Consider the following 14,576-nt stretch of genomic DNA (forward strand, 5'->3'; position numbering starts at 1 on the left):
GGCGTTTCAGCCTGAAGTTCAGCCTGCACCCTGCCGCCACTCAATCAAAAATACCAAGGACCGGGGCAACACAAGGGACCTGCCAGACGTATTGGAAAACAAGGAAAAACATGCAAGATCAATCTACGGATCACGGGGGCGTGCACCAATACGCAACGATGATCGTCACGCCGGATGCACTAAAAGCAAATCCGGCCGAGCCGGACATGGCAGGCAAGACTAGTATGAACCGCGTCGCGATATAGCCCGGCACAGAGGCGCCGCACACCCCTTATGCTTCACTGATGAAGTAATGGATCATGAATTCCCATAAGGGTTTAAACCCGTAAACATTGAATCATACGATGGTACTACAGACCCCGCGGTATGGATAGAAGACTTCTTCCTCCACATTCACATGTCCCGCAGGGATGACCTACATGTCACCAAGTATCTCCCGCTCAAACTCAAAGGGCCGGCTCGGCATTGGCTCAACAGCTTGCCGGCAAACTCCATCAGAAGTTGGGAGAACCTGGCAGAGGCATTTCTGGACAATTTCCAGGGCACTTATGTGCGACTGCCGGACGCTGACGATTTAAGTCATAACTCAGCAGCCAGGGGAATCGGCCAGGAAATTCTGGACCCGGTTCCTAACCAAGAAGAACCAAATTGTCGACTGTCCAGATGCAGAGGCCTTAGCGGCATTTAAGCATAATATCCGTGATGAGTGGCTCGCCCGGCACCTCGGCCAAGAGAAGCCAAAATCCATGGCAGCCCTCACGACACTTATGACCCACTTTTGTGCGGGCGAAGATAGCTGGTTGGCTCGCAGTACCAATACAGCAAGCAAACTTGGCATATGGGAAGCCAGGGATAGCAACGACAAACCGCGACGCAACAAACACAACCGCCGCAAATATGGTGAAAATGCCAAAAATACGACAGGTAATGCCGGGTTCAGGGGCTCAAAGTCCGGTCAGCGGAAAGGGCCACCTAAAAAATACAAATCTAGGTCCATCCAGTCTGGACCGCATACTCGCTCACCGACACCAAATTCGTGGCACCCCAGAAACGCCAGCCACCCATACCAACAGAGAATGCTGGGTCTTCAAACAAACCGGCAAGGCAGGCGCCAAAAACGAAGAGGGGTCTCAAAGCGATGATAGCGACGAAGAGCCCAGATCACCGAACACAGGAGGGTAAAAGAAATTTCCTCCCCATATTCAATCGGTGAATGTGGTAAATACCACCCAAATTGCCAACTTGGACCAAATATGCACCCCTAGGGATGGCGGCTCAACGAAACCAGCCGTCCCACAATATAAGCTAGGGCCGGTCACCTTCAACTGCACGGATCGTCCAGTTAACGCCAATCAGGGCAATCCAGCCGCACTAATCCTCGACCCAATAGTAGACGGGTTCCACCTCACTCGATTCCTTATGGACGGAGATAGCAGTTTAAATCTGCTTTACCAGGACACAGTGCGCAAGATGGGCATCGATCACTCAGTGATAAAGCCCACTAAAGCCACTTTTAGAGGAATCATACCAGGTATGGAGGTTAGCTGTACAGGCTCCATTGCCCTCGAGGTAATCTTCGGATCACCAGAAAATTACCATATCGAAGATTTAATCTTCGAAATCGCCCCTTTCCGCAGTGACTATCAAGCACTGCTCGGGCGAACCGCGTTCACTCGATTCAATGTGGTGCCACATTATGCCTACCGTAAGCTCAAAATGCCCGGTCCACACGGCGTCATCACGGTTTATGGCAAGACCGGACCTTCCTTAGGCACCAACAAATACATCACTGCCTTAGCAGCAGGAACAACGAGCAGCACCATGCAGCCAAACCTCGAGTCGATGCCCAGGCTCCCGGACACCGTCAAGGGGCTCCGAACCACTTGGCAGAAGGATACCCCGGCTCATCCAGAGATCAACTAAACACTCGGGCGAAGGCCATGACAGGCCGAACTCAACGGTTCAACCGCCCTCCGGCACGCAAACATTTCTTATATTTCCTTCACAGGTTCACCTTTGCACCAACTAGGACGGACTCCACAGAGGCAGCTCGAATGCGCCAGGGGATCCTTAGACATTCCCCGCATCGAACGTCCGGCTACAATACAGATCCGCACTCAACCTCTTCCCCCTGGTCACAGCAGGTTCTGCTATCACAACTCCTTTTTTATCACATTACCTGTACCCATACGCATAGACGTATTATTCAAATACAACATGTGGATTTATATGACGTTTACCTGCTGATTATTTCTTATCGAAATTATTTTGTCAAATGGCATCCGTACATAGCGATATGCCTTAAATATGCCAGAGGCTTCGTTTTCCCCGTAACACAACAATAAAAGTCTGAACACCTTCATGGAAGTTCGGCACCCCGAACTTATAGTTGATCTCTGGGTCAATAGTTGGGTTTGCCCGGCTCCCATGTTTTGGTACCTTACGTTCCGCTATATCGGCTAAGGTAGCACTGGGAGAACTACTGCGATTGTGTCCCGGTTCTTCCGGATGAGCACCTCAGTAGAGAAAGCCGAAAACTGACTGTTATGATACAGCGAGAGCTGGTCAGCTGTTCGAGCGGTCACAAAATCTTTAAGGATTTATCCCGCATAATGCCATAACCAATGCAGCATGCGATGGATCGGCTTTTTCTTCGATCAGGCGCTTATAGAGCCCCTAGTACGGTCTTCCGAACACAAGGGGCTGTGCTGACCATACTAAAGCTCCTATGGCTAAGTGAGAGTGATAAAGCCCTATAGTTCGATTGCCTGGTTCGTTGTGCTGAGCACCTCCTTTGGAGGACCCAAAGCTGGGATAAAGAGTGCTCAGGTTTATCCCGAACACCCCCGTACTTCTTACGTGGGGGCAGAAGCCGACGACTGGCCAACTCTCAGCCTTAACATACAAACGGCCGCACAGGAGGGTAAACTCTTATATAACAGGCGACATATAAATGACCTTGTTCAAACATTACAAAGGACAACATGATCGGCATTCATGGAAATATAATGTCCTTGGTACACAGCTCCGCTGCAAGGTAGGATCCTTTTAGGACACTCTTATAATACAATTCGGGCTTGCGGTGCTCCTTCCCCTCTGGCGGTCCCTCGGTCACTAGCTTTTCGGCATCCATCTTCCCCCAGTGCACCTTTGCGAGGGCGAAGGCCATTTGCGCTCCTTCTGTACAAACCGACCGCTTGATGACGTCAAGTCGAGGGCAAGCGCTTACAAGCCGCCTCACGAGCCCGAAGTAGCTGCTTGGAATCGGCTCGGCAGGCCATAGCCGGATAACCATATCTTTCATGGCTAGTTCCACCGCCTTATGCAGTTCAATCGGCTGTTTCAGTTGATCGGCAAAAGGCACTAGATAATTCGGTGCCAAATATTGCGACCAAAAGAGCTTATCGGCAGTGTTCCTTCCTTCGGCTCGGTAGAAGTGAGCGGCATCTGATATACTGTGAGGTAGCTCGGCAAATACACCTAAGAAGTCTGGATTCACAATCAGAAACATAGTTTTCCCTTCAAATACTTGCTTTACATGGGAAAAGCCTTACCCGCCGTTATCTTCCTCACCTCTTGGATCCCCTGCAGGGCGCTTTGGGTTCCCCCCCAGGCGTCGCTCATGGCTTGACGCGCCTTGGTGAGTTCGGACTCTTTCTCCGTTAAACTCTGCTCCAAGGCCTCGCATTTACTTACGGCCTCTTGCAGCTCTTGCTCAGCTTTAATAACTCTGGCTTCGTGTTTCTCACGAAGAGTCCTCTCCGTGGCCGCCTTTTTCTCGGCCTCGGCAACGACCCTTTTGAGGGCCTCGACTTGGGTCGTAACCCCTAGCACAAATTATGCGGCTTATTTCATACTGAACATTTATTTCACAATAAATGCGCGCAACGCTTGTGCATACCTTGTGTATCCCTCAACTACATTTTTAATTGGCCAATTTCTTCTATGGCTCGCTCCAGACTTTGATTCAGTCCGGAGATCTCCGCAGTACGAGAGGCAGCAGCCGCTACAGGTATCTGCTTGGAATAGAAGAGAAATCAATATCACTCAATGAGTCTTCCTGTGATCATCAATGCGATCCCCTGTCCGGTTCCTTCTTTCACCGAACAGGGTATCAGGGGCTACTATCTATACTATGGCACTCTTCGGCAACTTATAAAACATACCTCAAAGCCTCTTATAAGGCTGATACAGGCTTCGTTCATTCCACTCTCGGTTGACTGAATCTTCTCAATCACCGCACCCATAAGGGCACGGTGTTTGTCAACAATGGAGGCGTGTCGTAACGCCACCAACAAAGCATCCGACACCTCTGGACGGACAGAGGTCGCCGGCGGAACAGGCACGCCCCCTCCAGTCGCCTTCTTGATTCTGGAGCTGTGTAAACCTCTGGAATCACATCCGATGAGGAGCCGAACTCAGGGTCGTCCCCGCCGTCAGACCCTATGGAATCTTTTCCCCCACGTGTCCGGCCCCTGCGGGTTGAGCTCCAGGCGCCGCCTTCACGGTTTCTTCCTTGCCTCCTTGGCCGGGGTTCTTCTGGGACGAAGCCTCGGTGTTATGCACCCGTTTGGAGGAAGGGGCCTTTTGGGGCGTCCCACTCTTCATAGCATTCGAGCTTAGCAGGTCCTCTGATGAGGATTGTTTGGTACGGGACCTCACCGGACTACCAAAAAATATGGCTTAAAGTTAAAATACTAAGCCACGATGAGTCCGGACGCTTAAACGTACTCGGATTTTATATACTTACGAGTTGACCAGGGGCTGGGCCCTAGGATCCCATGCCAGGCCGCTGTCGGCAGCGGCAGTGGACTCCTCCGGAAGAGAAGCCCTTCCTCTTTTGGGCAGTTCGGCCTCCAAGGGTGAGGAGCCTGTCCTCTTCCTCCTTCCCCCCGCAGGGGATTCATCTTCCTCCTCCTTTTTATCCTCTTCGGAGGCGAAATGGACATCAGAGCCTTCGGGTATTGTGTCTGAATTGCCACGACGACGAAGGCCGCCCCGTGTCTTTTTGGCGTCCTTTTCGACCGCCTTCTTCGGCACCTTGTAGGGCACCGGGACCAGCATCTTCATCCGAAGTGGGATGGCCGGGTCTGCAGGCAACGGGGCCGGACAATGGATCCGCTCCGCCTTCTTCGTCCAGCTCTAGGGGAGTTGAATAAACATGTGTTAAGCGCTTCCTTTGGGTCATGCGGATAGAAAAGTTTGACAAACTCACCGAACTTGCGGGGCGGGACAGTTGGTACCTGCGGTCTTTGGCGGAGTCCGGCCATGATTTGTTTGACTTGAAAAGCACCTTCCAAATGTCCTCGTGCAAGGAGCCAAAGAACCTTCGCAAAGTCTGGTGCCTGGCCGGATCGAAATCCCATAGATTGCAAGTCCGGTGTTGACAAGGCAGTATCCGGCGGACTAACATCACCTGGACTACATTGACAAGTTCAATGTTCTTATCTCCCATATATTTAACGCGGGTCTGAAGCACCAACAGTTCATCGGACGAGGACCAGTCTAGGCCTTTCTTGACCCAGGATGTAAGCCGCAGAGGGGCGCCAGGTCGAAACTCAGGAAAGGCAGCCCATTCCTTGCCGCACGGCTTAGTGATGTAAAACCACTGTTGTTGCCACTCCTTGACAGAATCATTAAAGGTTCCCGTTGGCCATACGACATTGGGCATCTTGCTCACCATAGCGCCTCCACACTCGGCGTGCTCGTCGCCCACCACCTTGGGCTTCACATTTAAAACCTTCAGCCATAAACCGAAGTGCTGCTGAATACGGAGAAAAGCCTTGCACACGACAATGAATATCGATATGTTGAGGAAGGAGTTAGGGGACATATTGTGAAGATCGATCCCATAATAATACATGATGCCACAGACGAACGGGTGGAGGGGAAACCCTAGCCCGTGGATAAAGTGAGGGAGGAATAAAATCCTCTCGTGGGGTTCCAGAGTAGGGACGATCTGTCCTGCCGTTGGGAGACGGTGTCTGATTTTCTTGACCAGATACCCGGCCTCCCGAAGCTTTTTGATATCCTTCTCTCGGACGGTAGAGGACATCCATTTGCCTCCTACTCTGGATCCGGACATCTTTGTTAGACCTTTTTTGGTAGAAAAGGTGAACGCTTGGGCGCTGGAGCCTGAGCAGAATGGAATGAATAGGGAAGAAGGCGTGGGTGAAAAGAGTGAATCCTAATCCCTTTATAAGGGCGGAAGAGGCGATGCGCCTCCCCACTCGCCTGATAAAATCTCTTATTCCCCAAGCGCCATAATTGATGGCACGGTTGGGTTACCCGCATCCGTATTGATGAGAATCTCGTGATAAGGGGACATGATCTCTGCTTCGACAAGACATGCCAAGGAAACCACCTCGCGATGTGTGCAGTGGGTTGAGAAAAATGGTTCGAATAATGACCGGGCCATGACATGATGTCATGCTATCAAAACGTGTCAGCCGATTAGTTTTGTGGAAATATTATTGTCTCTACGGTGGTATCTGGAAACTTATTTTGCAGAGCCGGACACTATCCTTGTGTTCAAAATCTTCCATGGAGTATTCAGAGGAGGAACTCGCCTTGCAATGCCGAAGACGAAACTGCGCGCCGAACTCATCGTCATTGAAGCCTGGTTCAGGGGCTACTGAGGGAGTCCTGGATTAGGGGGTCTCTGGATAGCCGGACTATATCCTTTGGCCGGACTGTTGGACTATGAAGATACAAGATTAAAGACTTCGTCCCGTGTCCGGATGGGAGTTTCCTTGGCGTGGAAGGCAAGCTTGGCAATACGGATATGTAGATCTCCTCCCTTGTAACCGACTCTGTGTAACCCTATCCCCCTCCGGTGTCTATATAAACCGGAGGGTTTAGTCCGTAGAACAACAATCATACCATAGGCTAGCTTCTAGGGTTTAGCCTCTACAATCTCGTGGTAGATCAACTCTTGTAATACTCATATCATCAAAGAACAATCAAGCAGGACATAGGGTATTACCTCCATCAAGAGGGCCCAAACCTGGGTAAACATTGTGTCCCCTGCCTCCTGTTATCATCCGCCTTAGACGCACAGTTCGGGACCCCCTACCCGAGATCCGCCGGTTTTGACACCGAAACCCATCATGATGTGGATTTTGAAGTAAATCTGCACAATTCTCAGAGCGTAACCCATTTTGGTTGGCAAAATTGGGAAGCACTTTGCAAGAAGTATGGTTTTTATGAGGATATGATTATCACCATGGATCTTGGTGATCCTGACATCGAGCAAAACAATATGGACATTTGGGTCCTTGTTGATACGCTTTCAATTCTACCGGTATGTGAGTTTCTCAAACATAGTTATTAACTAATTTATATTGTTTATTTCAAAATAGTTGACAACTTATATCCATTGACAACTTATTTTCATTCTTCAAACAATGTGCGGAACATGGTAGACAAAACCCACTACACCGATGGCTCCGAATTAACTTATAAGGAGAAAAATCATCTAATCGCATTTTGTACTGAACTCGAGAATTACAATGTTTATTATGGAACTCCTCCACATTATGGTCAATACGTGCCACTAGTGCACGTGTTGAACCACTGTAACATCCATGGAGATGCCATGGTAAGATGTTTTACTATTACGACATCTGTGCATCTTTTGCATACTTCTAAACTGAACTACATAGCTAACTACAAAGTTATTACTATGTTTTTCAACAGAAAATCCCGAAGGATTGTGTGCCTCATCTGATGTATCAGAATGGTCGCCTTGATGTTTTGAATATACGGCCAGGTCATCCTATGAATCTCACATGTCTATATCAGATTTCTAAACCAGTGAAGACATGAAAATCAAAGAATGGAAAAAATGTATGGACAATCGTAAGGAGGTACTTGGAAGCAACATTGTGCGAATGGCACAAATTGGAGACATGATAATCTCCATTCTCCATAATGGAGAGTCAGGGGCTATCTTGTTTTATGCTATTTTACCTAAGAGAACATAATAGGTCTTAAGAGAATGTAGTAGGTCCTATGAGGTATAATGTTTATTATGTGGTACAATGTGTTAGAGTTCATGATGAGGAGTAGTTGTGATTATGACTAGTGACCAACTTGCTATGTGATGTCTCATTGATGAAAACGGTGATCATGAGGAGGTGTTATATGAAAATGATGTATTATGATGATAACTTGTTAATGATATGATGATGATATTTATTATATCATTGGGTGAAAGAACCACAGATTAGTTTCAAGTGGATGTCCATCCACTTGAAACTAGACTACGGTTCTTTCACCCCGTGATGTAATAACTCATTATGATGTAAAAACAACCTCTAAATTGCTTCTGTATGAAAACTTGTATAAAGGTGTATGAATACAACATGAAATAAAAAAGAAATAAAATACAGAATAATAGTAGTAGTGTGGGCTGGTAGAAGCGCTACTATTAATTACCAGTAGCGCTCCTTGGGGAAAGCGCTACTACTAAGTCGATATAGCAGTAGTGTGGGTTGACCCACACTACTGCTAACCTTTAGCTGTAGCGCCGTACTAGTAGCGCTTCCCACCTGTGCTACTGATAGGCCTAAAACTTGCACTGCTGCTAGGCTTTTCCCTAGTAGTGTATCCTTAAGTTATTTCCGTTCTCATTAAAGAGTGATGCTAAAACATGGTTTAATTCTCTTGCTCCTGGTTGTGTGCGTAGTCCCCAGGATATGATTTGTTACTTCTCTGCTAAATATTTCCCCGCTCATAGGAAACAAGCTGCCTTAAGGGAAATATATAATTTTGTGCAAATTGAAGAAGAGAGTCTCCCACAAGCTTGGGGGAGGATTCTCCAATTACTTAATGCTTTGCCTGATCATCCTCTCAAGAAAAATGAAATACTTGATATCTTTTATAATGGACTAACCGATGCTTCCAAAGACCACCTGGATAGCTGTGCTGGTTGTATTTTCAGGGAAAGAACTATTGAGCAAGCTGAATTGCTATTGAATAATATATTGAGTAATGATAATGATTGGACACTTCATGAACCAACTCCTAAGCCAACTCCGAAGAAAAGGGGTATTCTATTTCTCAGTCCTGAAGATATGCAAGAAGCAAAGAAATCTATGAAAGAAAAGGGTATTAAAGCTGAAGATATTAAGAATTTACCACCTATTGAAGAAACACATGGTATTAATAACCCAACATAGGTAGTAAAGGTAAATTCTCTCTATAGATTTGATGAAGGTGATATTCCTCGTAATAAGTCTGCTAGCCAATTCTTGGATGAGTTTGATAATTTTATTATTAAACAAGAAAACTTCAATGCTTATGTTGGTAGACAATTGAAATGTAATGCTTATATGATTGAACACTTGAGTGATTATATGTCTAGAGTTAAAGGTGACCTTAAACTTATTAGTAAACATACTTCTATGGTTACCACTCAAGTAGAACAAGTGCTTAAGGCACAAGATGATTTTCTCAATGAATTAAATAATAAGAAAAATGATAATGCTGTTAGAGTTGTGACTAGAGGGGGTAAAATGACCCAGGAACCTTTGTATCCCAAGGGCCACCTTAAGAGAGTTGAGCAAGATTCTTAGAGAACTAATGCTGATGCACCTAGTCCTTTTATGAAGAAGAAAAAGAAAAATGATAGGACTTTGCATGCTTCTAGTGAACCTGTTGTTGACACACCTGAGAATCCCAATGATATTTCTATTTCTGATGCTCAAATATAATCTGGTAATGAACATGAACCTAGTGATAATGTTAATGATGATGTTCCTGTTGACGCTCAACCTAGCAATAACAATGATGTAGAGATTGAACCTGCTGTTGATCTTGATAACCCACAGTGAAAGATCAACTTTATGATAAGAGAGTTGCTAGGAAGCACGGTAAAGAAAGAGAACCATGGGTTCAGAAACCCATGCCTTTTCCTCCTAAACCATCCAAGAAAAAGGATGATGAGGATTTTGAGCGCTTTGCTGAAATGATTAGACCTATCTTTTTGCATATGCGTTTGACTGATATGCTTAAAATGAATCCTTATGCTAAGTATATGAAAGATATTGTCAAAAATAAAATAAAGATACCGGAAGCTGAAATTTCCGCCATGCTTGCCAATTATACTTTTAAAGGTGGAATACCTAAGAAACTATGATATCTTGGAGTACCAACTATACCATGGTACATTAAAAGAAACTATGTTAAAACTGCTTTATGTTATCTTGCAGCCGGTGTTAGTGTTACGCCTCTCTCTTTATATCGTAGACTTGATTTGAATAAGTTGACACCTACTGAAATATCTTTGCAAATGGCCGATAAATAAACTGCTATACCTATCAGTATTTGTGAGGATGTGCCTGTTGTGGTTGCAAACGTTACTATTTTACGTACTTTGTTATTCTTGATATTCCTGAGGACGATAGTATGTCTATTATCCTTGCTAGACCATTTTTGAATACTGCAGGGGCTGTTATTGATTTCAACAAAGGCAATGTCACTTTTCATGTTAATGGTAATGAGCATAAGGTACACTTTTTGAGGAAACAACCTCAAGTCCATAGTATTAATTCTATTGGAAAAAATTTAATGATTACTATTGGAGGTTTTGAATTCCCTCTTCCTACTGTCAAGAAGAAATATGATATTATTATTGTTGGGGACATGCATATCCCCGTTGAGGTAACCTAATGTTATTTGAAAATTCTCTGGTTTAATGTTATTCGGAAAGAGTTTGTTAACAAGACTTGATCAACCTTGTTAGTGGATTCCTTTTGATCAGCATGAGATGGATGAAGTTAGAAAGCACAACTCTCTGTACCCTCCTTTTACTTTCTATTATCTAGATTAAATAAAGCAAAAATAGTATTTTCTGTCTGTTCTCTGAATTATCCTTGCAATAAAAATACCCCGAAAATAGAAGTTCTCCAAATGTCCTGAAAATGAAATATGATTTTTTTGTAGAATATTTAAGAATTTCTGGCACTGAGAACACACCAGGGGGACCCACCATTTGGCCACGAGGGTGCAAGGCGCGCCCACCCCCCTAGGGCGCACCCCCATGTCTCGTGGACCCCACATGGACCCCTCTACTTATTCCAGCACCCACACACTTCGTCTTCCTCCAGGAAAAATCATCCCGTAGCTCAAACGCATGTTCTAGCTCTTCTTGCTGCCATTTTCGATCTCCTTGCTCAAAGCTCCATTCACAAAACTTCTTTGGGGGATTGTTCTTTGGTATGTGACTCCTCCAATGGTCCAATTAGTTTTTGTTCTAGTTCTTTATTTATTGCAAATTTTTGCTGCTAAGGTAACCCTGTTCTTGAGCTTGCATGTCAAATTTATATGGTCAAAAGTAGTTTTAATGCATGATATAGCCTCTAGGCACTTGTGGGAGTAGTTGCTATCAATCTTGTTGAGTTTGGTTCACTTTTATTTTGAGTCACTAAAAAATTTCAGAATTTTTTCAGAGAAAGAAAATGCATAGGTAAATGTACCAAGGTGGTTCCTCAAGGTAGCAAGGACCAAGGCTCGTGATACGTCAGTCGGACGATGAACCATCGAGGGAAGCTCAAGTGCGGCCTTGTGAATGGCCGTCAGAGGAGTTTATGGTCCAGGCAGACATCAAGGACAAATTTGGTGTGTATATGCGTAATGCTGATCTTGAGGACTTCGTGTCAGATAAGTGCCTACAGTACCACTACCTAACTGATTCCTTTGTGAGGAGGTTTAAATTTACATCCTCGCGCAATTCTCACATTGTTTTATTTGTTCTTCATGATAAATCATATACCATGGACTTAGAAGATTTTAATACTGCCTGTAAACTCCCGCAGTGGGGCAATGTTAGTGAACCTCGCAAATCTGAATATAAAGACTTTATTGCTAGTATCACTATGGGGGAATCTAGGGAAATCACAGAAGCTACCATAGGGAGCATTCATTTCCCTTCCATACATTATTTTGCTCTCTTTATTGGTAGATGCATTAACAGTAAAGATGAGGCTTGCCACATGTGCATTCCAGATCTTAGTGTCCTCAAGAGTGCGGTATTAGGTGATAAACAGTATAACTTGGGGGCAATTGTGGCACGAAGGTTGCATCTTAACGGTATAAGTGGAGATTTGTTCAGTGGAATTTATGCAACTCGTGTAGCTAATTATCTTAATGTACCCATACATGGAAATGATATAGAGCTACCTCCTGCTTATCTAGATTATAGTGCTATGGTTCGCCATCAGTTTCTTGATAGGAATGAACAGTTCCTCTAGTACCTACTAATCTTTGACTGACATCGCACTGTCCATGTTGCCCTCCCTGCTCTTACTTTCTTTAATTTCAGGCAAAAAGGAGAGATGTTATAACCAGGGAGGAGGCGAACAAGTATGAAAGGAGGACGGAGGCAGCTCGCCACCAAGCTGCAGCTCTTCACGCAGTAGCTGCTGCATCTCAGTATGAACCCAGCTACGACTTCGGATATCCGCCAGGCCAGCAGTGGCCATAGACCAACTTAGGCCAAAAGCCTAAGCTTGGGGAGTATATATTTCTCACTGACATTACATTCATGTTCACACACTCATTCTAGTTGTCGGTGCTCATACTTTTTCATTGTACTATCCATGCTAGTTTATTTTCTTTTCTAAGCCTTCTTCTTGTGTGTTTGAAAAACCTTAGAAAAGACAAAAAATAAATAAATTAGTTGTAGCTTTTAGCTAGTTTACTTTCCATGCCTGATGTAGTAGTAATTAAAAGAAAACCCAAAAAGATTTCTCGTTCTTCTTTTGCTTGTTGGGAGCTTTCCCGTGTAAATAGTTTTATTTCTTTTCTTATTCTTTGGGGGTCGAAAGGAGAATACCATGATGAAAATGTTGAGTGGCTCTTATATGCATTATTGTTGATTTAACCAAGAGCCCATATTACCTTGTCTTCTCCCTTGTATTAAATTATTGAAGATTCCATCTTAGTCCAATGCACGTGCACTATTATTATTATCCACACCGTTCGGTCGTGCGAGTGAAAGGCAATAATGACGATATATGATGGACTGATTGAGACAAAAGAAGCTGGTATGAACTCGACCTATCTTGTTTTTGTAAATATGATTAGTTCATCGTTCCTGATTCATCCTATTATGAATGAAACATGTTTGCAATGAGAATTAGAGATTATAGTTGCCCATGCCATGCTTAATTTGTTAGGAGTTTATAATGGTTTACCTTGCGTGCCAACATGCTATTAAAATGGTTGTGATGTGGTATGATAGGGTGGTATCCTCCTTTGAACGATTCGAGTGGCTTGACTTGGCACATGTTCACGCATGTAGTTGAAACAAAATCAACATAGCCTCCATGATATTTATGTTCATGGTGATTTATATCCTACTCATGCTTGCACTCATTGTTGATTAATCTTAATGCATGTACATGACCGTTGTCGCTCTCTAATTGGTTGCTTCCCAGTCTCTTTCTAGCCTTCACTTGTACTAAGCGGGAATACTGCTTGTGCATCCACTTCCATAAACCCCAAAGTTATTCCATATGAGTCCACCATACCTTTCTATATGCAGTATTTACCTACCGTTCCAAGTAAATTTGTATGCGCCAAACTCTAAACCTTCAAATGAAATTCTGTTTTGTATGCTTGAATAGCTCATGTATCAACTAGGGCTATCTATATCTTCCATGCTAGGTGGGTTATTCTCACGATGAGTGGACTCCGCTCATCACTCACGAGAAAATGGCCGGTAACCGGGATGCCCAGTCCCATGCTCAAATCGAAATAATTGCAAACAAAACTCCCCTAGGATTGTTGTTAGTTGGTGGCACCCGTTGTTTTGGACAAGCCATGGATTGATGTTTGTTGGTGGTGGGGGAGTATAAACTTTACCATTCTGTTTGGGAACCGCCTATAATGTGTGTAGCATGGAAGATATCGAGATCTCTTGGTTGTTATGTTGACAATGAAAGTATGCCACTCAAAATATTATTTATCTCTGTTTCAAAATTTGAGCTCTGGCACCTCTGCAAATCCTTGCTTCCCTCTGTGAAGGGCCTATCTATTTACTTTTATGTTGAGTCATCATCCTCTTATTAAAAGGCAGCAGTTGGAGAGCACCGCTGTCATTAACATGCATTACTATTATTTTACATTGAGTATGACCGTGACTGGATCTCTTTTACCATGAATTATAATGTCCAGTCAGTCCTTGATCTTCAAGGGTGCTCTGCATTTATGTTTTGCGGTCTTTGAAAGGGCTAGCGAGATACCATCTTGTTATATCATATTATGATTGTTTTGAGAAAGTGTTGTCATCCAAGATTTATTGTTATTTCTCGCTAGTTGATTATGCCATTGATATGAGACCTAAATGTTATTGTGAATATGGTTAGTTCATAATTTTGCTGAAAACATGAATGCTGGCTTTACATATTTGCAACAATAAGATCAAACAGAGTTTGTAATTTTTTTCTTTATCACTTTCAGTTTGTCAACTGAATTTCTTGAGGACAAGCAAAGGTTTAAGCTTGGGGGAGTTGATACGTCTCCAACATATCTACTTTTCCAAACACTTTTGCCCTTGTTTTGGACTCTAA

The sequence above is a fragment of the Triticum aestivum genome, chromosome 2A, assembly GCF_018294505.1.
Source record: "Triticum aestivum cultivar Chinese Spring chromosome 2A, IWGSC CS RefSeq v2.1, whole genome shotgun sequence".
NCBI classification, from domain to species: Eukaryota; Viridiplantae; Streptophyta; class Magnoliopsida; order Poales; family Poaceae; genus Triticum; species Triticum aestivum.